At 39.0% G+C, this 26,551-nt stretch overlaps 2 long non-coding RNA genes across 2 annotated transcripts; one reads left to right on the top strand and one right to left on the bottom strand.

The window, feature by feature from the left end:
- Window positions 1-5,563: 5,563 nt before the first annotated feature.
- LOC144987155 (uncharacterized) lies at window positions 5,564-6,958 on the bottom strand. The gene is made up of 3 exons (XR_013651035.1): window positions 6,673-6,958; window positions 5,804-5,953; window positions 5,564-5,723 (listed from the first exon to the last, which is right to left on the bottom strand). It is a non-coding gene; the product is annotated as an uncharacterized LOC144987155 (long non-coding RNA).
- Window positions 6,959-19,279: 12,321 nt separating this feature from the next.
- LOC144987149 (uncharacterized) lies at window positions 19,280-25,935 on the top strand. Its single transcript, XR_013651027.1, has 4 exons — window positions 19,280-24,816; window positions 24,969-25,129; window positions 25,227-25,277; window positions 25,340-25,935. It is a non-coding gene; the product is annotated as an uncharacterized LOC144987149 (long non-coding RNA).
- The last annotated feature ends 616 nt before the right edge of the window (window positions 25,936-26,551 follow it).

The raw sequence follows: 26,551 nt of genomic DNA, 5'->3' as shown, positions 1-26,551 counted from the left end.
TCTATCGATCTATCTAGAGATCTATCGATCGATCTAGAGATCTATCTAGAGATCGATCTAGAGATCTATCTATCTATCTAGAGATCTATCGATCTATCTATCTAGAGATCTATCTATCGATCTATCTAGAGATCAATCTAGAGATCTATCTATCGATCTATCTAGAGATCTATCGATCTATCTAGAGATCTATCGATCTATCTATCTAGAGATCTATCGATCTATCTAGAGATCTATCTATCGATCTATCTAGAGATCTATCTAGAGATCTATCTATCTATCTATCTAGAGATCTATCGATCTATCTATCTATCTAGAGATCTCTATCTATCTATCTATCTAGAGATCTATCTATCGATCTATCTATCTAGAGATCTATCTATCTATCTATCTATCTATCTATCTATCTATCTATCTATCTAGAGATCTATCTATCTATCTAGAGATCGATCTAGAGATCGATCTATCTATCTATCTAGAGATCTATCTATCTATCTATCTAGAGATCTATCTATCTATCTATCTAGAGATCTATCTATCTATCTATCTAGAGATCGATCTAGAGATCTATCTATCTATCTAGAGATCTATCTATCTATCTAGAGATCTATCTATCTATCTAGAGATCTATCTATCTATCTAGAGATCTATCTATCTATCTAGAGATCGATCTAGAGATCGATCTAGAGATCTATCTAGAGATCTATCTATCTAGAGATCTATCTATCTATCTATCTAGAGATCGATCTAGAGATCTATCTAGAGATCGATCTAGAGATCTATCTATCTATCTAGAGATCTATCTATCTATCTAGAGATCTATCTATCTATCTATCTATCTAGAGATCTATCTATCTATCTATCTAGAGATCTATCTATCTATCTATCTAGAGATCGATCTAGAGATCTATCTATCTATCTAGAGATCTATCTATCTATCTATCTAGAGATCTATCTATCTATCTAGAGATCTATCTATCTATCTATCTATCTATCTATCTATCTATCTATCTATCTATCTATCTAGAGATCTATCTATCTATCTATCTATCTAGAGATCTATCTATCTATCTATCTATCTAGAGATCTATCTATCTATCTATCTATCTAGAGATCTATCTATCTATCTATCTATCTAGAGATCTATCTATCTATCTATCTATCTAGAGATCTATCTATCTATCTATCTATCTAGAGATCTATCTATCTATCTATCTAGAGATCTATCTATCTATCTATCTATCTAGAGATCTATCTATCTATCTATCTATCTAGAGATCTATCTATCTATCTATCTAGAGATCTATCTATCTAGAGATCTATCTATCGATCTATGTATCTATCTATCTATCTAGAGATCTATCTATCTATCTAGAGATCTAGAGATCTATCTATCTATCTAGAGATCTAGAGATCTATCTATCTAGAGATCTAGAGATCTATCTATCTAGAGATCTATCTATCTAGAGATCTAGAGATCTATCTCGAGATCTAGAGATCTATCTCGAGATCTAGAGATCTATCTCGAGATCTAGAGATCTATCTAGAGATCTATCTATCTAGAGATCTATCTATCTAGAGATCTATCTATCTAGAGATCTATCTATCTAGAGATCTATATATATATATAATAACCGTTTTTTCCGTGGTGGGTACTGTTTTCTTCCATGGTTGCTCTTATAGCCAAGTATTTCAAGGACTCACAACACACATGAATGTTAAAGTCACCAAGAATTAAAATACGATCGTAGTCTAAAATAATGGCTGACAAAAGATCTCCAAAGTCCTGCAGGAAGTCACTGTAAAATTTAGGTGGTCGGTAGACCACCACACAAAAGACCGGGGATCCACATCTGATCTCCACAAACTGGACCTCAAAGCTAGAGAACCCAGAGAAGCGGTCAGACGGGAGCTGTCGACAAGAAAACCTGGACTGGAACACGACGGCGGCGACTCCACCTCTGCCTGTAGTTCTCGGGGAGCTGAAGAATCCACAATCCGGAGGTAAAATTAAGAGAAAGGAGTAAGTTCACCAGGCCGAAGCCATGTCTCTGTCAAAAACATAAAATCCAGCTCTCGGGACGTAAAGAAGTCATTCAAGATAAAAGTTTTGTTGGGTAGGGATTTAGCGTTGATGAGAGCCGAGCGGACAATCAGCTCGTCCGTGGCTGAAGACGAGGCCCGATTCAGTGGCCTAAGAATGCCGAAATCTACGCCAACGACCTGGCGGCGAGACCGGCAGACAGGTGGAGCCGCCACCGGCAGGTGCGCTTGGTCACCTGATGCTCCTGGCCAAACGGGAAGGATCCAACACAAAACTTTGCAGTCACGTCCACACCGTCGGATATTCCCTCTAGACTTCCTCCGGAGCGCCTTGATTTTCACCAGAACACCACTTCACCTTCCTCGTCTCCTTGACCATTGCCTTCATGGAAGATTGAACGCAGTGTGGCGCAGAAACGCCGGTATGTCCAATAGCGGTGATTCCAACGTCTTGTCCTTGTAAGTCCATTTTGAAATAGACTCATAATATTGTCCGATGTTAAAGAGTGCTTGGCGATCGTAGACCAGAAGAGCAGATACATTATGGTAACTAATAAGAAATAGTAAAAAATAGTAAACAATAACTCACACATGCAGGAAGGAGTTTAACGGGTCACTGTTAGTTAGCCAGCCTTTAATAGAAGCAAAAAATAAACCACCAGGAGTTTGGAGTTAACATCCTTTCTCTCCTGAAACTTCACCCGTCCATCAATATCAGGATTCAATCCTGTGCAGAAACACATTTACTGTCATTCAAGTGTGCAAAACACAATGAAACGTCCAAGAATCTTTTCCTGGTTTCTGCCTGAATTTTGTGGCATCCCCTGCCTTCTTCTTGACCTTTAATGGGGCGCCATCAGTGACCAGACTGACATCACGTGACCAGTTCACTCCAACATCGTCCAGCACAGTAACTACTGGGGGAAAGGTGAAAAAGTACAGTTTAAAAGGCTCTTATCTGTGTTGTACAAACTGTAACGGGAGGGCCAAAGTGTCCCTGCTCAACTCCAGTCCAACACATCCACTTGTAGACAACTAGATCCACAAACGTTATTGTTTTCCTGGTCTGAGCTGGAATCAGGCTCAGAACTGTATGGCTGGACAGCTCCAATATTGCCCACCGTTTTTGTTGGATTGTTAATGTTGTCTTAGATTTGTGGGGCTCTGTAAGCTAGTGGGAGAGAGTGTAAACAAATGGATGATGGGAAATATGTGAAAGCATACTCTTACGCCAACAACACAAGGGGTGTATCTCTAATGAATTCCTGCCTTTCTGCAGAAACTATGTCCTATAGAACAGCACAAATCTTTAGATTTTGGCTTAAAACAGCATAATCATAAATAAAAAAAATCACTGGGAACACTTTGAGATGATTGGAGTGGGACTTTTGGTTTGAACCTGGACTGTGTGCATGACTTTAACCCTTAACCCTTAGGAATTGGGTTGTCAAAGATGAATACTTATTTTTTATTTTTCTATTTTCATTTCTAGGATGACACAGATGCTGCCAGGGAGAATGATAAAACGACCTATACCATATATGAATGAGGATTATGGTGTGTTATAGTCTAAGAACAAAATGAAAGTAAATAATCAATTATGTTACAATGAAAGGCACATTTTTTGGTATTTAATTTTTCTGTAAAGTAACTGTCACAATTTGTATTTTACAGAATGAAGACACCATAAATGCTACAACTGTGGGCCTTTTTGCATCCAGAGAAGATCGAATGTTGGGATACTCGGATGTTGGAATCTGTTTTGAAGGCCAGACTGTCATCAGACTTGGACAGTGTTGGACAACGTTGCCTTGGTGTTTGGAATATTCTTTGGTCCATTCTCTCAAATTGAGCTACCCACAAGGTCAGCGATACACTTACTTTCTATTTTAATTTGAATTGACCTGCACCCAGCTGGACTTCCTAGAAAGGCTCAAAGCCTCTAAATAAAAAATTGACTGTTGACCGTTTTGAAGACGTGTAAAAGGAGACTGCTCTTCAAGTGCATGTTAATGTTTTTTCTAAATTCTGTTAGCATTTTTTTATTGTAAGTTGTAAAGTGGTTAGCTTTGACTAGCTGTTAGTCTTTCTCAATAGCCTCATAATGAATTGGCGATCTGTTCAGGCTGTACCCGCCTTTGCTGGTTTTTGGGGTTGTGGCTGTTGGACAAAGGGGAGACAATGAATTTTTAAAATGGACTAATTTGACAAACTGTACACATGATGATGTTTAAGTTTTACCCACGTTAAATAAATGTGCAATGTAATAGTGCACTCTAAAGAAAAATACACTGGGCCAACTTAAAAAAATTGAGGTAACAATTTGCATTGATCTTTTTGAGTTATCCCAACTCTAGTCAGTATTGAGTAAATTAAATTTGACTTTTTGAGTTTGATTAACTCAATTTTATTTTGTCCCACAAACACAAATTATTTTTTATTTTTAAGTAAAAGCTTCTGGTGAATTTAAGTTAGCAAGTTATTGAATTTAAGCTAATTCAACTTATTTGTTTTCTTTTACTTTTACTCAAAAAAGTCCATGCAAATTGTTACCTTAATTCTTTCAGCATTCTAAACTTAATTCAATCAGTTGAGACAACTCCACCATTCTCGTTTTTGCTTCAATTGTTTATTATGAAAAGAAACAGTATTTTTCAAACATACACCATCCAATACTTCACAAAATTAAGAAACGATAATCCGCCTTTAATACTCATTTCTCGTTGCTTCTCAAAAATTAAAGATTCAAAAGAATGTAAAGATTGGTAGTGACTAACAATATTTAATCTCCTGCATTTTGTACAAAGTAAAAGAAATACTTTGGTGACAAATAAAACCTTCAAAAGTCAAACATAAAACATTTTTGTTAGGCTTACAATTGAAACTGCTTAAAGGTGTAGCTGCTACATGCACATCTGCAACAAAAAATTAACAGCACAATAACAGATTTCAAAGCACAGGTGTAAATATTCCAGGCAAAAGGGCTGATGCCCTGCTGGTTTTCCAGGTTTCCTTGCTGTACTTCCTTTTAATCACCTGGTCACGAGTGTTCAGCCAATCAGAGGCAGAAAAGAGGATGTTGGTGGAAACAAAGAAACTGAGGCTCTCACTTCCTCCAAATGTCCTCTTTTTTTCTCATTCTTGCTGGACACACCAGACTAGGTGAAAATGATGCAGAAAGATCTGGAAAACCAGCAGGACGTCGGCCCTCCGGGCATGAAGTTTGACACCACTGTTTTAGAACACTTACTGCCAAGTAGTTCTTCACCCTTTCAGGGCATTAAGCTCAAAGAAAACTTTCTGAAAGACCTGCAAGGTGTTCTTTAGACTTTTTGATTTACTGATGTTCAGGGCATATATCAGTCCAATAAGCAAGGTACAGGCTCTGGGTACATCCAGGTCTCCAAGGACTTCTGTTTCCTCGATCACCACTCCTTCATGAATTGGTGTAATCCCTCTTGCGATGGAAATTTTCAAGACTTCCCTGGTGATATCAGCATCTTCAACCTAAAAATAATTTTAAAATAAAAACAATGTTTGAAGTCCAAAGAAAAAGGGATCAAGTGTCTTATAAGTCCTCTACCTACCACCAGTTCTTTGAAAAGATCTTCTTCCTTTTCATTTAGGTAGACAACCAAGGAATGAATAGCAGCCCCCCTTTTCCTTTCAATGGAATGATCCTGTAGAGAGAAGAGGAAGACTTAATGTGTATGAACTGATTAAAACTTACAGTGTCAAGTGGCAACTAACATGTTTTTACCTCTTCCACCATAGTCTTAATATGCTGAAAGTCCATTTTTGTGGCTCCTCCTCTTGTGGAAACCAGGGACATTATTTTTGAAGAGTAATGGTCTACTTTTGTCATGGATGTTGCCCCCATAGTGGTGATGCGTTTAAATCCTTCATTAATCTGTTTAGAAATAAGTAAAACATGAAAAGTTACAATTCACTTTTGTACATTCATCTACACAGTAAATGCTTTAAGTAAAATATATATAATTCCATGAGCAGCACTAAAAAGAGCATGCCATGTGTCTCTGACATCACTGACTGGTGGTTCTTATTCTTAAATTAATTTACATAAACATCACTGTTGATAATTAGGATTACAGGTTAGACCTGAAAAACTATAAGAAAACTGTTTACAAAAATAAAAAAGGTTAACATTTTATTTAAACTGGTTTACAAAGGAGACAAAAAACCTTAAAATAAAACTTGGAGCAGCTTTTTAAATGCTAAACTATAAGGTAAAAAATGTATTTCCAACTAAAGCTGGGGTGAAGAGTAAAAACAGAACAACAATTTTCCAACTGTTCAAGAATGATCCTTCCTTATTTTTCCTTTTTTCAAGTGAGTAAACTTTCTTGCCAAATATATTCGTCTATGTTTTAAGATAAAATTAGGGTTTGCAGGAAAGGTGCGGATAAGGGAGGAGCTGGACTTTCTCGATAAACGTTTTCTATCTGCTAAAAATGTATAATGTATCACTGATATAGCTGCCTTAGTTGGAGAACAAATAAACTGTAAATATTTAACCTACAGAAAAGCAATGTTCCAGATATGACTCATTATGCAGTTAATCTTAAGAGGAAAATAATTAACAGAGTGAAGTAAAACATTCAAACTTACAAAATGTCTCTCTCATACAGGCAAATAACACCAGAACTGGATAAATAACCCCACCGAGCTGTATTTGCGACACCTGACGCAGACAAAGCCGTTAGTGTTTCTCCCGCCAGGAATATTCAAATGCTAACGTTGTGTGTTTGCAACAGTGAGACAACATGTCAGAAAAACTCTGCGAGAAGGCAGTTTATTCTTGCCGTTTATTCAGTTGAACTTGAGACCAAAATGACACCGAATGCTTGGTTCTAGTCTTGTTAAAATATAACATAGTCCCCCCCCCCAGCACCCTATGAATTCAGTTGCTAGCTAAAAGTCGACGTTAGCAAGAAAACAACATCATGGCAGCTGTAGTAAGGTGTTTTCTTCCTGCACCTCTCGCGACACAATATTTTATTTGAATTAGATTGGCCAAAAACAAATTTTAAAAATGAGAACTTACCAGAGAGTACAGTCCTTCATTGAGCTGCTTCGTGCTTGCTCCGTTTCTCCTCGAAGGCGTGGCCTGTCTTTCCGGTGTTGTTGCACTAGCTTTTTAAGAATGCTCAACATAAAATCAAGTTTCACCAACTTAATATTTTGTTGTTGTTGAGTGAACACAAAATTGATGGTTAAAAATGTGCAATATATTAAGTTCTGACCACTTTAATACAATTTGAGTTCAACTCACTTCTTTAAATAAGTTAACAACTTACTATTATAACTTTATCGAGCAAACTTAAATATTTGTGCTTAAAATTTTGTTTTTTTTAAGTTCTACATACTAACCCCATGAATCATTTGTTAGAGTGTGTGTCCTTTGGATTTTATTTATTTTTATTTTGGCTTCTTAATGTAAAAAAATGTTTATCAGATTTGTAAGTTCAACACTGAAAGTATTGAAATAATAGTCATGTTGGTGCAAAACATTTTAATAGTATCAGCTTATTAGAAATTGTGTTAACAAAAAAATGAATTCTACAAAAAAAAACTCAGTCTAACTGAAATGACTTGAGTTGGGACAACTCAAAGAAAAATGCAAATTCAAACCAAACAAATTGGGTGGAACGAGTTTCCACTATTTAATTGAAAATCTCTAACTGAAATGATTTTTTTTTTGGACAACAAACAAATTAATGCAAACTTAATGCATATTCAACTCAAAAAAAATTGTGTTGGTATAACTGACAAAAATTGTTGAGACAACACAACTAAGAAATGCATATTCTACTCAAAAGAATTGTGTATATCTAACTGAAAGGATTTGTGTTGGACAAACACAATGAAAACATGCAAAATTAACTAAAGAAAATTGGGTGGAACGGGTTACCACTACAGTGATCCCTCGCTATAACACGGTTTACTTTTCACGGTTTCGCTACTTCAAGGATTTGCATCGTGCATTGTGTTCTGCATTCTGATTGGCTAAAAAAGTCACTCCGCTTCTTCTCTACCTGTGCGTCAATAATGTTGCAGTTTAATATGTACACGTACGTAAATCAGCTTTCCAAATTACGTACATGCAAATCATCTTTCAATTTCAAGTTTCTCTAAAACCCATAGAAAAAGAGCAACACCAACTGTCAATCACTATCAGTGGCGGTTCTGGTACAAATGACGCCCTGGGCGAGCCACAACAGTAGCGCCCCCTCAGTGCCCACAAATTATGACCCAGAAATGCACAATTGCTTGCTATAGTTATCTTTATTCTTTAAATATTTAACAAATACAAATTATAAAAAGTGGCTTGTAAATTCTTACTGCTTTAAGTACTTTTATAAAAAAAAATTCCCATAGTACCAATAACTTACAAGGATAACATCAGTGACATCACACAACGAGGTTTAAAATGACCTCCATCTTAATATAAAAAAACTTTGTACAAATAGTGCAGCTTAAAGCTTACTATAGCTTACACTACAAACTTGGTTTGATTGTTATTAAAAACTAAAAATGTGCCCGTCTTGCCTTAATACGGGCAAAGTCATCAATTAAGACATCATAATTGAGTTTTTCAGCAATGGTGTTGTTTATGCTGATCACTGCCAAACCAGAGAGCCGATCCTGAGCCATGGAGGACCTTAAGAAGGTTTTGATAAGCTTAAGCTTAGAAAAGCTTCTCTCTGCCTCTGCCACAATAACCGGTAATGTGAGCGAAATCCTTAGAGCTGTCCACAGATTTGGATAAAGTTCTGTCAGTTCAGAGTCGTGAAGGAAAGATAGCAGGTCATGTTGTGTCATCGTCTGTTTTGGGAGGTTGGGCAGGTGTTTTAACTCTTTTATCAGCTCATCCCCATCCAGGTCAGATTGTCCATTGTACTGTAATGTGGCACCAAGAGCCTGACACTGTGATTTCAGAACCTCATCTGATAGAGTTTGAAAGTTGGACAGTACACAAAACTTGTCTCCAACACTTTGCAAGGTTTTGAATCTTTCCTGGATAGCAGATACTGCACAGTCCACAACAGTATTGAAAAATTCCACCTCAAGTTTTTTTAGAGCATCTCTCAGAGGTTCATCAGAAGATTCATATGTAAAGTGAAGCTTGGTGGATCTGAGCCTCTTCTCCTGAAGTACAGCCTCCACGTTCATTTCTTCACACATTTCCTTGGCAGATGTCTCTGCCGCCACAAACCCAGTTGCTCTGTAGGTGCGCAGAGCTGTCTCTGTCTTGTGTAGCAGATTAACTGCTATGTCCACTTGCATTGTTGCAGACTGCATCATTTTGCTGACATACTGTATATGGCTTAGTATGTCATACCAGACAACTGTGCAAATACTGAATCTATATGATCCAACCTCCTCTGACAGTGACTGTGCCTCAGTTTTAATAACTGGGTCCTTGGTGTTGTCCCTTACTTCTAGAAGTGCCTCTCTCACAGCTGCTGACTGACACCTCATGGGTTCCACACTCTTCACTTTACTCTCCCATCATGTGTCAGTCCACATCTTCAAAGTGACTTTCACATGTTTTTTCAAAATGGCCCATCTCTGTGTGGATGCTGAAAAGAGACTGTAAATTTTTTGCAGGATGCCAAAATAGTTGGTGGCATCTCTAGATGTTTTTGCTGCATCAGCAACAACAAGGTTCAATGTATGAGCCCCACATGGTACAAACAGAGCTCTTGGGTTCAGCTGTAGGAGCCTGGCCTGTACGCCCTTGTTCTTTCCACGCATGTTTGCTCCGTTGTCATATGCCTGGCCTCGGCAGTCCTCAAAAGAAATGCTCAATTCCTCAAGTTTTTTCAAAATTGCAGTTGTCAGATGTTCACCTGTGGATTCCTCTGCCTCCAAAAAACCCATAAAATATTCTTTAATGCAGGGCTTTTCCTCCAGTGAGACGACTCTGAGCACAACAGATAGTTGCTCTGTGTGGCTGATGTCTGGTGTGCAATCAAGAATTATGGAGAAAAACCTGGACCGTTTGATGTCAATCACCATTACTGAAATGGTATGGCTGCTCATCAACTGTATGATTTCATTTTGTGCCACCTTGCCAAGGTAACTAGGGTGGCTGGAGGTTGCCTTTTGGACACGGGTGACATGCTCCTTCATAACTGGATCAAACTCAGCCATTAATTCCACTTCTTTCAGAAAATTACCATTTGAAGAAGAATATAATGTCTCAGTATGCCCTCTTAAAGCCAGATTTCTCACTGCCAGAGATTTTATGATAGCAATAAACCGTTTTAGTACTTCTCTCCATCTTTTTGTTTCAGCTTCCAAAAGTGCCATCTCCTGCTTATCGATTGATTCTCCTTTTTTTATCCTTACAGCTAACTCCTTCCAAATTTTCATGCAGTTGATATGATCTGGGCTGTTGTCGTGTGAGTTGATCAAATAACCGGCATGCTTCCAATCATTAAATCCAGGGTTTGTTAAATTAATGTTTTTTTAGAAAAAAGTTTGCAGCAAAAACAGAAGAGCCTATTATTTTTTTCTGAGTACATCAACCATGTTCTTTTCATCTTTTCTCCACTAACTAAAGTCTTTTTAAAGTACTGGTGATGACAGCTTCTTCCATCATTGTCATTCCTTGGAAAAACAAATGTGGATGGCACCTCACTTGGTCCTCTGCCAACCAGATATGTCCGATCCCTGTCAGTCATGGATAAGGGCCAGTTAGCAGGGTCTGTGGGCAGTTCCTCATCCACTGAAGCCACTGTAATGGATGGGAATGTTTTCGGTGTTTGTAATCCTAAAAAAGGCACATATATTGGGAATAAATGATTGCAGAATTTGTTCAGTCAGTATGGATTGTCATACATTTTATGATATTATGTTCACACTGTGACTATGAAAATATATACCATATCTAGTATCTAGTAGTAATTTAAATAATTTGCAAACCTGATGTTTCCTGCTGTTGTGAATCAGATGCAAATGGGTCTTCAGCATCTGTGCAAATGTTCGGCTCTGCATCCTTAAGTCCCAAAATGGGTTCTAAAGTGGTGTCTGTCTCCTGAATGACGGAGGAGAAGGAGGTAGATGCACGTGGTACATCTTCGTCATCTTGCCTTGCAGCAGGTGCTTCTAAATATTTTAGAAGTGCATCTAAAATGAATGGAAAAATAGAACATTGTTACAAATTACTTAGACAAATATATCAAAGTAGAGGGGATTAAAGCTGTATATTTTTAATGCAATTTCTGACAAAACCCACCACAAAGTTAAATTTAAATAATACTGAGAATAAGAGACAAAGTACTGAATACATGTAATTACAAAAATATAAATAACGTGACAGCAGGTCATCATTTTGTGTTATGCTATTTTAATAAAAGCACAACACGAGTGAAGAAATTATTTAAAATTGGATATGAGTGAACATTAAAATTGTATTTAATTAGCTGAATTTAGTGCACAAATAGAGTTGGATTAAACAAGAAATTTTGAAAGTAGAGGCTAAAAAATATAGCTTTAGCCTAACTCTGTTCAAAGTTTAAAAAGTTGTCTTAGACTAACACATAATGACATGAACAATATTTTATATCATACATACCTTTGTTCTTTTCACGTTTCTCTTGGACTTCTTTTTTCTTTTTCCTAAATTGGGCACCCGATGGTTTTGTCCTTTTCATTTTTTTACGAAAATAAACAAGTTAGCGTTTTCTGACACCAGTTACCGCTTGCATCAGCTTGGCCTTGGGCTAAACCAATAATTATTATAGTTTATTTGAGAGATTGATTGAAATTGGGTTTTAAAATAGATTCATGTTGAATGCAGTATGTAATTTGGTGTAATGACTGGTTTAATTTGAAAGTACAAGTAGTTTGAGCTAGGGATGATTTATTAGACTGTAAAATACTCCCAATTACCTGTTTGTTATTCACCCAGCCGCCGGTGAATCCCCCCCCCCCCCCTCTACATTGTTTGACTTGTTATCGCCCAAAGAGTCCCGACTCTTAGGTGAGGGTGGGAAAAAAAGGTGGAAAGGGCGCACTTTTCAGTGTCGTGCAGCAGAGGGCGCAGTGTAACATTTAAAATGGAACCTTCAAATGTAGTGGTGGTTACGTGCACGGTGGGTCTGCTTTGTTGGATTGTATCCCAGAATCCTCTGTTCTGCTAGCTCTGGTCGAAACAGGGTTGAGAAAAGGTTTTTCTTTTGCATATGTACCCTGTCATATGGCAGATGTATGTTGTTTGACTCTTAGCTATTTCATCCCATAGTGTTTTCTTAGTTTTTTTTTTTTTGCACCATAAGTTTGAGGAGGGGAGAGGATGATGAGATGGGCTGTGTGCGACACATATTGTCAGGGATGTTAGTGTTAAACTGCGGATTGTCAGTTGACACATTGTGTTCGCCGGCAAATCAAGACCCGAAGGCGTAAAAAAAAAAAAAGGGATAATATGCCGCCCCCTGCTGGATGCCGCCCTGGGCGACCGCCCACATCGCCCATATCAAGAACCGCCACTGATCACTATGTTCTTCTCCCGAACAAACACACACAGCTGCACCGCGGGCTTGAGAAGGAGAAAACACTGCAGCTTCTCAGACTGAAGAGCATTGAAATACACCTGAGCCACTATTTGTCCGTTTGTACTTTGTATTTTTTTCATGATCATTTTAAATTTTCTCCCGTTTTATTCAATTACTCTCGGGTCGCGGTGGGCGGGGCTAATCTCCGCGATTTGAAGCCTTCTGTTTACATCGATGATTCAAATTATTATTTGACAGTACAGTACATAAGTTATTTGTTGGAAAAAAAACGTTTTTAAAGTACTTTGATTTGTGAAACAAATGCTTGAGCCTGTAAAATGGTTTGTTCTTTCTTTTCAATGTATAATAGAGTATTTAATTGTTAAAAAAAATAAAGGTTTTGTACTTCACGAATTTTGCCTATCACGGGTTCTTTCTGGAACGTAACCCCCGCGAAAAACAAGGGTTTACTGTATTTAATTGTGTTGGTTCTACAAATCCTTTTTTTCGGTGTTGAGAGCTGACGATGTCATCAGCTGTTTATGTGTCCATCAATGCAAGAAACTCTGCTGTGACGTTTTAGCACGTGCAGAGATGCTGTTTCACCTGTTTTGCTTCTCCTTTGCTTCCCCTAGTGGCGGAATTGCATATTTCGGTTATTTCTGTAAAAAAAATCATAAGTCGCCACAGGAATGAACTAGAAACCTGCTTTTTTTTTTTAAACTTGCTTATAATTTTTACTCTTCATGACTGGGCGGGATTGAACCATCTGGCGGGCCGGATGTTTGACGCCCCTGCTTTAGATAATTTAAGAATTTATTTAATTGTGTTTTCATTTTGCATTAATTAAGATTAGAGTTAAATGGGAGAGAATTGTATTTTATTTTTAGAAAATAATATTTCGTTACACCTATTAGCCAGAAGGTTGGCAGAATTTAAATTTCAAAGAGTTTTAGCTTGTAGATATTAAAAATAAAACCTCTTGCAGAACTAGAATAGTGATATTTGATTGCCAAATCCAAGTCTTTTCATGTTTCTCTTTTGTAGGTACATGTTTCTGAGGCACTAACTTAATGCTGTTGTCATGTACTATGAAGCGCGTTTGTCTAAATGCATTGTAAGGACGGAAATGTCATGAAGAAAAACTCTGCCCTATCTTGTTATATAGTTATTACAGATGTATAAGATAATTGGTAACAATGAAAATATGTTTCCATATTGAAAACCATGTGTTCAATTAATGTATTCAATTGGGTCATTTCGTCCTATTTTCTAAATGTTAATAAATTATGCATCATATGTCATTTAAAAATATGTCGTTAAATCATATTTAATGAAAACTACATCTACAAGAAAATCCCATGTGATCCCTAAAATGAGGAGCATGAAAAAGACATTTGCAATTCAGGACCAGATGTAGCTCAAACGTCAACTGGTACATGTTGAGTCTAATGTTCAGGTCATGTCATTGTGCAAAACCACTGAATGTATTTCTGTTCCTTTATTTGTTGACCTCACTATCTGCTTTGGTTGAGTACTAGGCTTAACATGTGATAGGTAGAAGTATTGTGTACCAAATTATTTTGCTTTTTGCTTTACAGATTGATACAGACGTCATTCTGCTTATTGGAAGATTCCGCTTTGGCCAACTATGTTCCCTCATATGGAGACAGGATTGCACTTCAACATTTTTCCAAAAGCCAAAAGCCAGTTTCAAAATGAAGACTGGGTTTTGAGAAAAGTCTGTGAACAAATGAAGTTAAGGAAAGAAAACAAAGAAACTAATGAGGAACCGGAAACTTCACAACATTTCAGATGAACACCAAACACACTGACAATTGAAATATGCCGGATACACAAGGACAAAAATGAAACTAAGCAGGTCAGGGGAAAAACAAGGTGGCACAAGAAAGGTGCTTATGGACATCTGTAATGGGGTGAACTGTTTTTATTGTTTTTACTTGTTTGTTAGACCCGGAGGGCCACTGAAGGCAGCAGCTCATGCTGCTGGTTTAGATAGATGTGCACTGGAGGCGTGCTGATAAGAGACTGGTTTTAAGGAACAGCGGGAACATGAAGAGGAGCAGCCCTGAAGCGAGGAAACGGCGGGGGGCTTCAACTCCTGGTTGTGTGAACGGCTGGTCAACAAGAGCCAGACAGCAGCGGAAGAAGCCACCAGACGAGCAGGCGGCGGACCGACAGCAGAGGAGGAACGCTCACCGCATGAAGCAGCTCTGGGTGAAGTGGCAAAGAGGGACGCCCTGCGAGTCGGGACAGACGAGCGCTGGCCTACAGCGGAGGAGCAGCTGAGCCAGGAGCCAGAGGGGGAAGGCAGAGGGGTCTTTGTGACCCGCCCCTCTTCAAGCTTAGTACCCCTCTGTTGATTTATCGGTTTTTTGGATAACCCAGGGAAGGTTTTGTGTAGTCGCCAGTGCTGTATTTTAAATAAATTTTACTGTAATTAAGTAGTGCCTTTTCAGATGCTAGCAGTGCACATTAAAACATGCAATTGAAAATCTGCTTCAGATTAGGATGAGGGTGAGGCAAGACAATAATATGAAGTACAAAGTGAATGTTTTGTTTAGTAAATATTGTTTATTTGTTTTTTAATTTACAGGACTCTGACTTGTGCATTGTAGAGAACAAATGTAAGGTAAATAGAATATTAGTAGGATCCATAGTTGGTTGGTGTTTTTGGAACTACACTACTGCTTTTTTACATGTACCTTTCTTTTAATGTCATTGGTGGTTTGTCCAAGAACCTTTCTGAGCAAGACACTGTGTGAGCAGGGGGGTATTCCAGAAAGCAGGTTATGCTAGCTCCCACGGTAAGTTTGAGGCTAAGGAAGTTGATGACCTCAGTTTTCGGTTCCAGAAACGGAGGTATGTTTCAGGGCATGTCAAGTTGCCGTAGCAACTCATGCTCTGAACATAACCTGGTCTGGAGCAGGTTTAGTTGAAGGTTAGTTTGTTTACAGAGGTGAAGCAGCATGGCGTGTCCATTTGAAGATGATTTAGTGGATCACTTTAAACCCGAATAGTCCAATGAGCTCAAAAGTTTTATAATCACAGAACTCAAAAGTAACAAACAAGTCGAGTCAGCTTAAAACCTATAAGCTGATTCAACTTTGACCACAGTTATATCTTCAGTGTACTAAAAAATTTTGAGTAAATGAAACCTTGGTGTCTAAACTTATGAGTAAAGAGACGTGATGACGTCATAACGTCCATGAACGTGAACTCAGCCACAGAAGTCTTCAAGATGGCGGAAGTCTGAAGCGAGCCGCAGCGAGGCCAAGTTGATAAGTTACATACTTTTAGGTAAGTCGTATTATTTTATTTTTTATTTTATGACTTTCGCCTCTGTATTATATATTTTTTTGCGTCTTTTGGTGTTCCTTCTAGTATATGTCCTGTAAATTAATGACGTCCTCCACGAGTTTGTATCTTCGAATTATTGTTCTTAAACAATTGTGTATGTTTTGCAGTATGTCAGATAATTATTGCGTGTGGTTAAAAGAAGTTGTTTGGGCAATGTTTTACGTTTACCGGGTTGGTTGGCGCACATTTAGATTAGCTAACCGTTACTACTAGCTACTAACCGCTAGCTCTGGCAGAGCGGCAGCCACAGCCACATCATGTATCAGTGGGAATTGCATTTTTTATACTACTTTTCACCACAGGCTCTGTGATTTGGTAATTGTAATATTTTCGCGCAACTTGTATTTCACGTAGTAACCTTAAATGCAAATGTGGGCTAAGCTAGCTGCCTTACGCTAACCTGTTCTCTTTGACTCTTTAGGGAACCGGCGCGTTTGTATGTTTTCGGTAAGAGCTGAGGTAAGTTTTATTGTAATTTAACAACATGGATGCTATTTTTAAGACACATTTTTAAGAACATTTGACCTGATTGACAAATGAAATTAATTAATTATAAATAAAAAATGTTCAAGCTATCTTAGTTATGAGTTATGTAGCAGTTCTAACTTTGTCCTGAATTGGGCTCAGGTTAAAAAAGAATGTATCATATAGTTTGCTTAATAATCTAAAACGTGATTTGTGTTTCACAATGTCATATTTTAAAATAACTGTTTTGTACCGGTTTGTTCTTATGAAAATATATCTTCTGAAATATGTAATTCTAGCTAATGCACACGTATTAAAAATATATTAATATATATTACATATTGTGGTCAGTATTGAGGCCATTGTAAAATGCAGCGGTTTTTCCAAGCTACCAGTAGCTTGAAAAAGCTTTAAAATGTGTAACATTTTTTTTTTTGTAGATGTGTGTTGAGTTTCATCGCATCACAAATGTCAACCTGCGAAAACAGTTTTATTCTGACCTGGACAGACAGACGCCACGGATGCTGATCTTGTTGAGAAAGAAGGCAGCACGAACCGGAAGGTTCTATGCAACTTTCTGCAGCGTTATGATAAACAGGTGACGTGTAAAGTCATGGCATAATCAACATTATGCATTAGTATAGCTAATAAGGGACTGACTTGGGTCGGTTCATATTAATCAGTGAACGTTTTTAATTCTGTGAATGTCTGTAAATGTTTACTTCACTGGAGAAAAAAATATCAACGTTGATCCCGATGCATTTATAGATGTCATCTGTGAATGTCATCTTATGTTTAGTGTATTTTTTTTTAAATAACAGTACAATTTAAAGATAATTTAAAAACTAGAGGAACTGAACTGAGCCAGACAAGGGTGAAGTCATTTGAAATATGTTTGCCATATTAATTTGTATATGTCTCTGTGCAGCAAGAGCAGACTGCGGATGTTAAATGTACTCCTGTCCTGCACTGGCTTCCAAAATGCAAACGTGAGAAGGACCCACAGTTCTTCAAAGTTTGGAATGTAAGTTCTTTATGATGGATAATGGTTTATTCACTAAATAGTACCAGTGACATGTGCTAGTTAATACTCCAGCTGTGTGGGTAATACAACTCAACCAGAAAGTCATGCCAAAGGAATGTTGTGTGGCAGAGCACATAGTCACCAAAAATGTTGCACAAAAAAATTGGTGCACATTTGTTTGTTTTAAAGACCAATGTATTTTTTAATGGCTGATGCACTTTTTTTTTTTTATTTTTTTTTTTTTTTACACAAATTGTGCAGTGTTCTACATTTTCTAGTACCACAAGTTTTTCAAATGTACTTGTGCAAGGTACTTTAAAAATAAACTTGCAATTGCAATTCTGCCTCAGTTTTTGTTTTGTAAGAATGGCCCTGACTAAGAAAGACAAATTAGACTAGTTTAGACTTCAAAAGATTAATTTTGAGTTGAGATATATTAAAGTTTTTTAGTTAATTAACTAATGTATTCAGGTCCAATACAATCAAAATATGCTAGTTCAGTAAAGTAAGAATCTTTAAGTTAATTAAATAAAAAGTTATACTTTACAGTTAATTAAATTGTTTTATTTTATTCAACTCAAACATTTTAAGTTCAAATTAACTTATACTTTTTATGTGAGTTAACTTAAAAATTATGGAATCGCTTTCCTCAAAAGTTTTGAGTTCACTGAACTTATTCGGGTTTACAGTGATGAAGAAGCTCAGATAATACTTTTTCAACCGTGAGAGGGTGATAAGACCACAAATGCGTTGGAAAAATAAACTTTTTTACTTTGATCTGTTGTTGTTTCTCTTTCGGCTTTTCCCATCAGGGGTCGCCACAGCGAACAAGTCGCATGGGAAACTTGGCAATGTTTTACGCCGGATGCCCTTCCTGACGCAACCTTCTCAAACCGGGCTTGGGACCGGCACAGAGGTAGAGAAGGGAACAGGGAACAGCCTGGAGTCGAACCCGGGTTTCACGGACGGAAGGCGCCGCAGACCAGCACGAGCTAAACCGGCAGGGCAAACTTTTTTACTTTGATCTAACTGAATTATTTGCTTCAGTTAAGATAAATCATTTCTTGTTAAGTCAGTTTAAAAATAACACGCAGTTTTCAGACAGTTATTTTACTTTCATTCAAATCAATTCAATTAAGTAGGTGTAACTTTGGTGCTGCTGTTAGATCGGCACCGCAAGGGATTCTGGGATATCATTCCCTTTGTCTGTCTGGACGGATTTGGGTTTAAGTGTGGCTTTTTGACCAAATGTGTTTAGTTGTTTAGCTGTTTTACTGTGTTTGGCCGAGTTATTTTGTCCTACTATGCTTACGTCTCAGCACCATGAGTGAGAGTGAGGGAGAGGATGATGAGTTTATATAGCACCCCTACCATTGATTGCTGTGTACAAGGATGGAAAATTCTTTAATGAATTTATACGAAACGTGTATTTTTTTTCCCCGTCCTTTTTGTTGTTATAAAAATGAGCATATCTGCCGGCTCAAACTTAGAAATATGAGAGATCAAGAAATATAATTAATTAAGATGGAAACAATATTAATTGGATTGGAGTAATATGACATTTAGTTAGATAAATACATACATTTGAGTTGTATAAACAATTGAGTTATATAGACGTAAGAAATTAGGTTGAATAAATTTAACTCAAATATTTGTTACCAATAGAAGTAATTCATTTAAGTTGGCAAAATTGCATAAGTTATATATATATATGCGTCACAAGGAAAATGGAAACAAGATCAGAAACTCGTGCGTTTACTTTCTCTGTTCTTCTACTACAAGCAGAAACTCTCTCTTTTGATGATGCAGCCGTGTTACTTTTTTGATAGACGTATAATCTTCATATGCAGTCATTGAAATCTCAGACTCCGTCTCACTGAAGTGTAGCACTTTTTTTTCACCACGCGTTTCCATGGTGACTCCAGAAATCGGCGATCTATTGAGAATGTCTTTATGTAACCTGCTGTGCACGAGCATTAACCCAGGGTTACCAAGTCGAGCGTAATTACGCTAACTCAAATCCGGTCTTTTGGAACTGACTGACATACCCAGAGTAAGCAAGTTCAGGCGGATTTCAGCCAGAGTTCAGGCTCAAAGTCAGGGTAGTTTAAACATGCTTCCTGGAATACCCCCCAGGTGGGACAAACTAACTGCATGATTGGGTGTTTTTTTTTTTTTGCATGTTTGTTGTGTTTTTACACCCCTTGCATGCTGCATGTGGACACGCCCCTTAATTGGAAGCACCTGCTCTTAATTGAGAGACTATATAGGAGTGGAGCAGAGCAGAGGAAGGGATGCCTGCTGAAGGAAGTGCAGCCTCTGGGGGAAGGTTCCCACCCAGCCATGAGGGTGCGCGCCCCAGGGGCACTTAGACCTGCGCGCCCTTACACTCCGGGAACCACCGGGCCTGTACGCACAGGGGACGCATTTGGACCACCAGACCACTCATCAGATGCACCGATGAAGTGAGGAGGGTGCATGCACTGGGGGCAATTGGACCGCTGGGAACGCCAGTTCTGCCATGCCATCAACACGCAGGGGCAGGGCAGGGCAGGGCAGGGCAGGGCAGGGATCATGCCTGTGTTGTAAGTAGCCCGACGTGACTTAGCAGACTGGTTGAAACTCACAAGAAAGCTGGGTGCAGCCAGGATGTTGGAGTGCCTTTGGTGCTGCCGCTTGTGTGTTTCCACGCAGGGGTCTCAGCGCATCGGATGGCCAGCCAGAAGTGACACGACACGGGGAGGAGTGTGTGACGCTGAATACGCGCAGAGGCAGAGGGGAACTCTGCCTGCCCTGCAAGTATGGAAAGAGCGTAGCCACACTCCTCGGGATGGCCTAGGCAACCGTGGTCGCTTTCTGGTGCTGGCAGATGTGTTTGCCTTCAGGTCCTTCAGGTGCGTGTGACCAGAGGACTTCCCTGGTCATGGAGAAAGGCCATCATGGGTCAAGTCTGGCGGGTGGAGGACGTCTCCTGGATCTGCTGTCTCGCAAAGCTGCTTTTGTTGGCTGTCCCCTGGACTTTTAGTATTGCTTTTTAGTAGTTTTGCATTTTATACTTTTTAGAACTGTCTTGTGTATTTTATAGTTTTATAACCATATCTCGGTGGCCAGCTGGGTTTTAGGATTGATAAATTATTGTTGTGGCCAAGAATACCTGGTTCCTCTTTGGTGGCATGTGTGCTCTCACCCAGATTATCCCTCTAACCTACAATAATCCAATTCTACATTTTTATAAGTTTCCACCCCTTTCACACATTGCAGTGCATGCTGGTCTTTGTGGAGAGAGGTGAGATTTTGTCTCTCCCCTTCATGTATGCACTGTAGGTGGGTAAAACTGTTTTTGATCATATACGCCATTGGTATGTTGACTCTACACAGCTTAGAAGAAGAAATACCTGGAGCAGAGGACAAGACTCTTCTTTAGAGACTGCAGTTCAGACAACACAAAGGTTAGTTTTTAATTAGGAAGATTATGGCCAAATTCTCCCCCTACGGCTTCTCCCTACCCCTCCAATTGTAATTTTGAGATTTTGTGGTGTCTGAGCTTGTTTTTTTAAGGGGAAGGGGTAGGGTGATCTGTGTCTATTTTTATATTTCTTCAGACTAAACACTTTTTTTAACTTAATTCATGTATTTTCACATTTGATTTGTGTCAAATTGGATCTGCCACTTGGTTATTAATATTTTATATTTTCTGCGCTTTCAGATGCCTCCAAAGAAGCCTGGGGTAGTAGATGAATTTACTGCAAAGTATGGCAACATCCCAGATGCTCCACCATTGAGGAATGGGCATGTTTTACACATTTTCTTCCAACAAAAGCGTTCAGTTCCTCACCATCTAGGAAATACACAAAATCATAGGAACTAATTATGTTGTGAAAAATTCTCAGATTCATAAATTGCTGAAAAAAACAATCCGAAAATACACAAATTTTAGTCGTGAAAGTGACAAGCAGAAATTTCAGGATGTGTGTAACCAAGTATTTCCTTTGCACACCTTAGCTCAGCCTTCACCTGAGGCCCCATCAGTTTCAGATGAATCTCAATTGTCACATCTATGTCTCAGTTTGAGGAGGTCTCATCTCCAGCTGTAATGACTTCATCACCTCAAACTGTTTCTGAGGTCACTGCTGAGGAAGAACCATGCACTAGCTCCACTCAGTCAACTTCTGTGAGAACATCACAGAGAACCCCCTTAACTCCTAGGTGCAAAACAATCAAAAAGAGACTTGTGTTTGCAATGAAGACTAAATCTGACATGAAAAACAAATAATGTGATTCTGTAAAGTCTTTGCAGGTGAAATTGAAATCAAGCAGTGTGCAACAAGTGAAATACCTTAACCAGGACATAAAACGTAAAAACCAAATTATTGCCAAGAAGAATGACATGATACGTCTGTTGAGAAAAGAGATCAAAAGTGGACCTGACATGGAACAATTAGATTAGTTGAGGAAACAGTTGTCTTATAAGAAAAATAACTCTCAGTTAAAGATATATTGTAAAGGCAAACCGCTTAAAGCCAGATCATGCAGGTCAACTCTGAAGGATGCTGAGACAGTCTGTCTGGAAACGACTGCAGTGCTGGAAATATTGTTCCTGCAGTCAACAAATGTAGGTACCCTGACCATCTCCCACGGCACACTGGTGTGCCGTGGGAGATGGTCAGGTGTGCCGTGGGTAATTGCCCTCATTAACTGATCTAAAAGCATTTCCCATCTCCAGGATATCAGCTCTGTGTTCATCCAAACAGGCCCTGATAAAACACTGAGTAGTTAGGAATATGGAAGATCATAAAATGCTTTTTTCTTTTTTTATTTTATTTTATTAAAGACACTTTGATAATAATGACGGTACCGCGATTTAGTCGCAGCTTCAACTGTTTTTTTTTTTTTTAAAGTCCCGCCCCTTTAACTGTTTCCAATCATTCTTGTAGGCTTAATCATATGTAATCAGTCTGACCAATCAGAAGTGATTAAAGTCTTCACTTCCTTGTCCTGATTTAGCTCGTAAAGTCTCTCAGTTCCAACAAATATACCAGTTAAAGCTCATCTTTAGCGGTGTTTAGTTTTCCACAGAATCCGGTCTCAGACCGTGGAACAAGTGAACAAAACAATGAAGCTCAGACAAGCGATCTCCAGCCGTATGCGCACTACATCTCTCGTGATGCATTGGGTTACTGTGACAGCGTCTCAGCGCACAATGAGTCTTTGTTAAACGTCTTGAAACCACAACGAACACGCTTTAAACAGTTTTTAAATCTTCTAACTTAACTTTTATTACATCTTTTAGAAAAAACAGCTGCAGCTTCCAGCTTTTTCTGCCACAATTACAAAAATGCACGTGAGATCATGGGACTGTAGATCAATACAGACTGAGTTTCTTTTTTTTTTAATGCTGGTGGGATAAGTTATTGAAAGCTTCCATTTCTATCGCACGAAAACAGTGCAGTGTAAGTCGAAAGAAATGCTTCGAAATCAGGGACGAAATTATGCGCAGGATTGCTGTGAAGACCCAAAAAAGGGCTGGAGAAAGCATAAAAAAATCCAAAATTGGATCTTTCCAAAGGCTTTCCCCATGTTGAAGAAGCCATTCTTCAAAGTGTAGAGACATTCTACCAGAAAAGGTGGTTGATCCTTTGATTTGCCATATTTGGTACGAAGTAACTCTATCAAAAACTGTGTACTTTGGTAAAATTCAAAAACTAAAAAAGAAGGCTGGTGGAACATATGTTATTGGCTATTTGGGAGAAAATGAATTTCTCGTGACACTATTTCAACGCCTTTGACTGAGGCTTCCATCGTCTCCTCCCTTCTGGATATTAAAGCTTCTCTGGATGCCATGAACTCCAGGATTTCTGTGGTGGAGCGTGCCGTACTGCCTTCTGCCTCAGTTCTTTCCATGCTTTCGTCGCTCATGTCTGCGGGTCTTCATGATCATGCTCTGCTCGATCCCGCTGCTGGTGGCGCTGCGCATCTGCAGACTCTGGTAACCACCGCTCCTGCTCTGGAATCCAGGTTTATCGCCCCGGCTGCTGCTATACTGAAAGTTAACAACATCAGCCTGGTTAAGATGCTGTGCGGCTCTTAGACGTCTGTTCATCTTTTTGTGGATTGTGGATTTTTCTGTGGTTCTGAAGGACAGCGATCCACGTCTGGACAAAAGTCTCACTCTGGCCGAATTTGTTGTGGCTTTTGGGGTTTTTCGACATGTGATTTACGATGTTTACCCTCATTGACGGGAGGGTTTGGATGTCTATCTAGCAATCGTTGCGGATCTGGCTCTGTCATATGGCATAAATCGTTTTCTGCTAAGGCTGCTATGTACCTCCAAAAGTTTAACCAGCGCCTGAATTGGTCTGTCGTGAACTTGACCCTCATCAGCAGACATTTTACTCACCTGCAGCGTTTGTGGTTCGTTTTCTAGCTCCACTTCGCTCTGTCCAAAGGCGGCTTTGAGTGCTCTCTCAAATCCTCCTGCTCACTCGTCTGGTTCTGCCCCTCCTATCCTCCCTCGGGGACAGGTACCTTTTCGGTCCCGATTTCGCTGTCCCATTTGTCATAATTTCAATGAAGGCGTTTGTGTGTTTCCTGACTGTAGGTTTATACATGTTTTGTAGCTTGTGAGCGGACAGCCACCCCCACTCCGTGTGCCCCCGGAGAGTTCGATCCAAGCCTTCCGGGAATTAAACATCGGACACACTTTTACTCCTGAGAGTGTGTAGGCTCTGTCTGTCGTCAAGACCAGTGCTGAGAGCCCAGTCTGTCCAGATGAGTTTCTGCGTAGGTTTCTATTCGCTTTAGAGCTCAAAATGTCCGCTGGACAGACTCAGTGAACACGGGGACGCTCAGCGCCAAACACACAAATCCGAACAGCTGCTTCATGATTCACTCAACATTTTTCTGATTAAGGAAGTCTAGGAGATCAGTGGAAGACTTTCCTGCTAAATCCTCCATGGATACATTACAGTCAGCTCTGTTTTTAACTGAGAGACAGATCAAAAACTGCTCCGTGGCTCGGTGTCAAAATTGACAAGGCTGCATGTGACTTCCCGAAACTTCTGTCCAATCAGAAGGTCTGAATGCGGTGACGTTGCCTAAGCCTGCTAGAAAGCCTGAGACAAACTCAAAATCTGGTTGAAAGAAATTAATGACACATTGATTTTGGTGAATAACTTCACTCTGCAGGGTAACAGGACAGCTGAAATGCGATTGGAGCATATAACCAATGTGAAAATGACGGCCCGTCACTGATATTTACATATGTTCATATTTGTGAACTTCACTCTGCCCAGCAACAGTGTGTCCATCACGTGAGGGATTCAAGTATTTAAGTCTAGGAGTGGGGAAACTCTGCACTTTAAAGCTGAGCAGAAGCCGGAGGTAAGTCACTTTAATGAAAGAAAAATGAGGAATATGATTAAAAATTCTTAATTTCATATAATTCACACTTATTGTCTCTTAATATTATTTCTAAAAGTTAAGAACAATGTAAGGTAACTTTTTTTTTGTCATTTTTTTTCCTCTCATCTCAGAAAGGCACTCAGACACGTCCTAAACAGAAGACTGAGTGGCCCATTTGCAGCCCCCCCCCCCCACTCCCCCACTGCTGCATATTCATATTTTGAGAGACAAGGATGAGCGTGGACCAGGTGGAAGGTCAACCTTCCTCACTTTCTAAGCAAAGGTTTTGGAGGTAAAGATGTACAAGTCATGTAAAATGCATACAATCTACCTCAACAGAACATGGAATTTTTACACATTAAATGTCTTCATTAAATGTTTGCTATCAGGAGGGTGAAGAGTGGGAGGTACGATGTTCCAATGAGACGGATTCATTTACAGTAAGTATGTACTACTGAGCGCTAAAATACAGTATGTGTGCATAACTTCTGTCACTGAACAGGACAAGGCAGAGGTTAGCATCTGTCTGTGGTGGGAGGCGGCCATTTTCCATTGGAGGCGGGTGGTCATATGAGGCTCACCCACATGAAGCGTGGATCTTTGGTGTGTGTGTGTGTGGGGGGGGGTTACTTCCAGTCCACAAATTACACCACAATAGAGGTATGGACTAAAACAATAAAAATGACCATGAAAAACACTGTAAAATGACACGTACTTAAGAGTAAAGTTAATATAAATTGTTTTTGTAGGTGGTCACCCAAGCTGCTGAGGAGGTGGAGCTGAACATGATAGCTGTCAGGGAGGGGGGGGGGGGGGGGTACCTGGAGCTGCTCCTGGAGGACAAGGAGACCCTGGATGTGGAAGCAGTAGTCTGGGAGTCTCTGGAGCATCACTTGAAGACGGCCCTCTGAGGATTCAGGCTGAGAACAAGAGGGTGTCTAGAATGACTGTCCTGAATTAAATGCAACAAAATAAATGAAATATGCAGTTGCATTAAGTTATGTTGTTAGTAATGTTCCAAGTTTTTTTTTTAATGAAACCAGTGTTTTTATCCAACGTTAAAGTCTGTTTCAAATTAAATTTTTGATCATTTAAGGATTTATTTAATGTTTTATTTTGTATTAATTCATTGAGAAGCAGCCATGAATTTTCAGTCCAAAATTAAGATTTACATTTCTTTGCTTTAATTTAATGAATAAAGCTAAACACTTAAACAGCACATTTTCCAATTCAGAGGCTTCAGACATTTCAACCAAACTTTCCCCTTTTCATTGATTCTAGTTTGAGCATCCTTTCAAGAAGAAACACCACTAAAATGTGAAAATACTCAGAAGACTTTGACTACAACATCTTTTAGCTGCTTCACAATCTCACTCAAAATTTTGTGTCAAAGTGACACCCAGTGGTTATTTCAAGTACAGACTTTTCAATACAGATGATCGCTTTGTCAGAGACCAATGTATCTATGACTTCATTCTATATTATTGTATATGCCATGTCATCAAATCAGAGTCAGTTAAGACTTTCAACTACACTGCCTGTAGGGATTTAACCACAGAGCACTATCACCGGGCAGGTGATTTCACCTGAGCAAAACTAATTACATGAATTTCTACAAGGAGTCTGTGCCTTCACCAGGGAAGTCTCACATCCCAGGAATGGCTGGACTAAAGACCAAGTTTCTAGTATTAGAATATATTTTAGGAATTTTTTT

This window comes from Oryzias latipes, chromosome 18 (assembly GCF_053564925.1).
Source record: "Oryzias latipes strain Hd-rR chromosome 18, Olatipes_Hd-rR_3.1".
Taxonomy (NCBI): domain Eukaryota; kingdom Metazoa; phylum Chordata; class Actinopteri; order Beloniformes; family Adrianichthyidae; genus Oryzias; species Oryzias latipes.
Note: the sequence above shows the minus strand (reverse complement) of the source record. Positions and strands in the feature narration are given on the sequence as shown.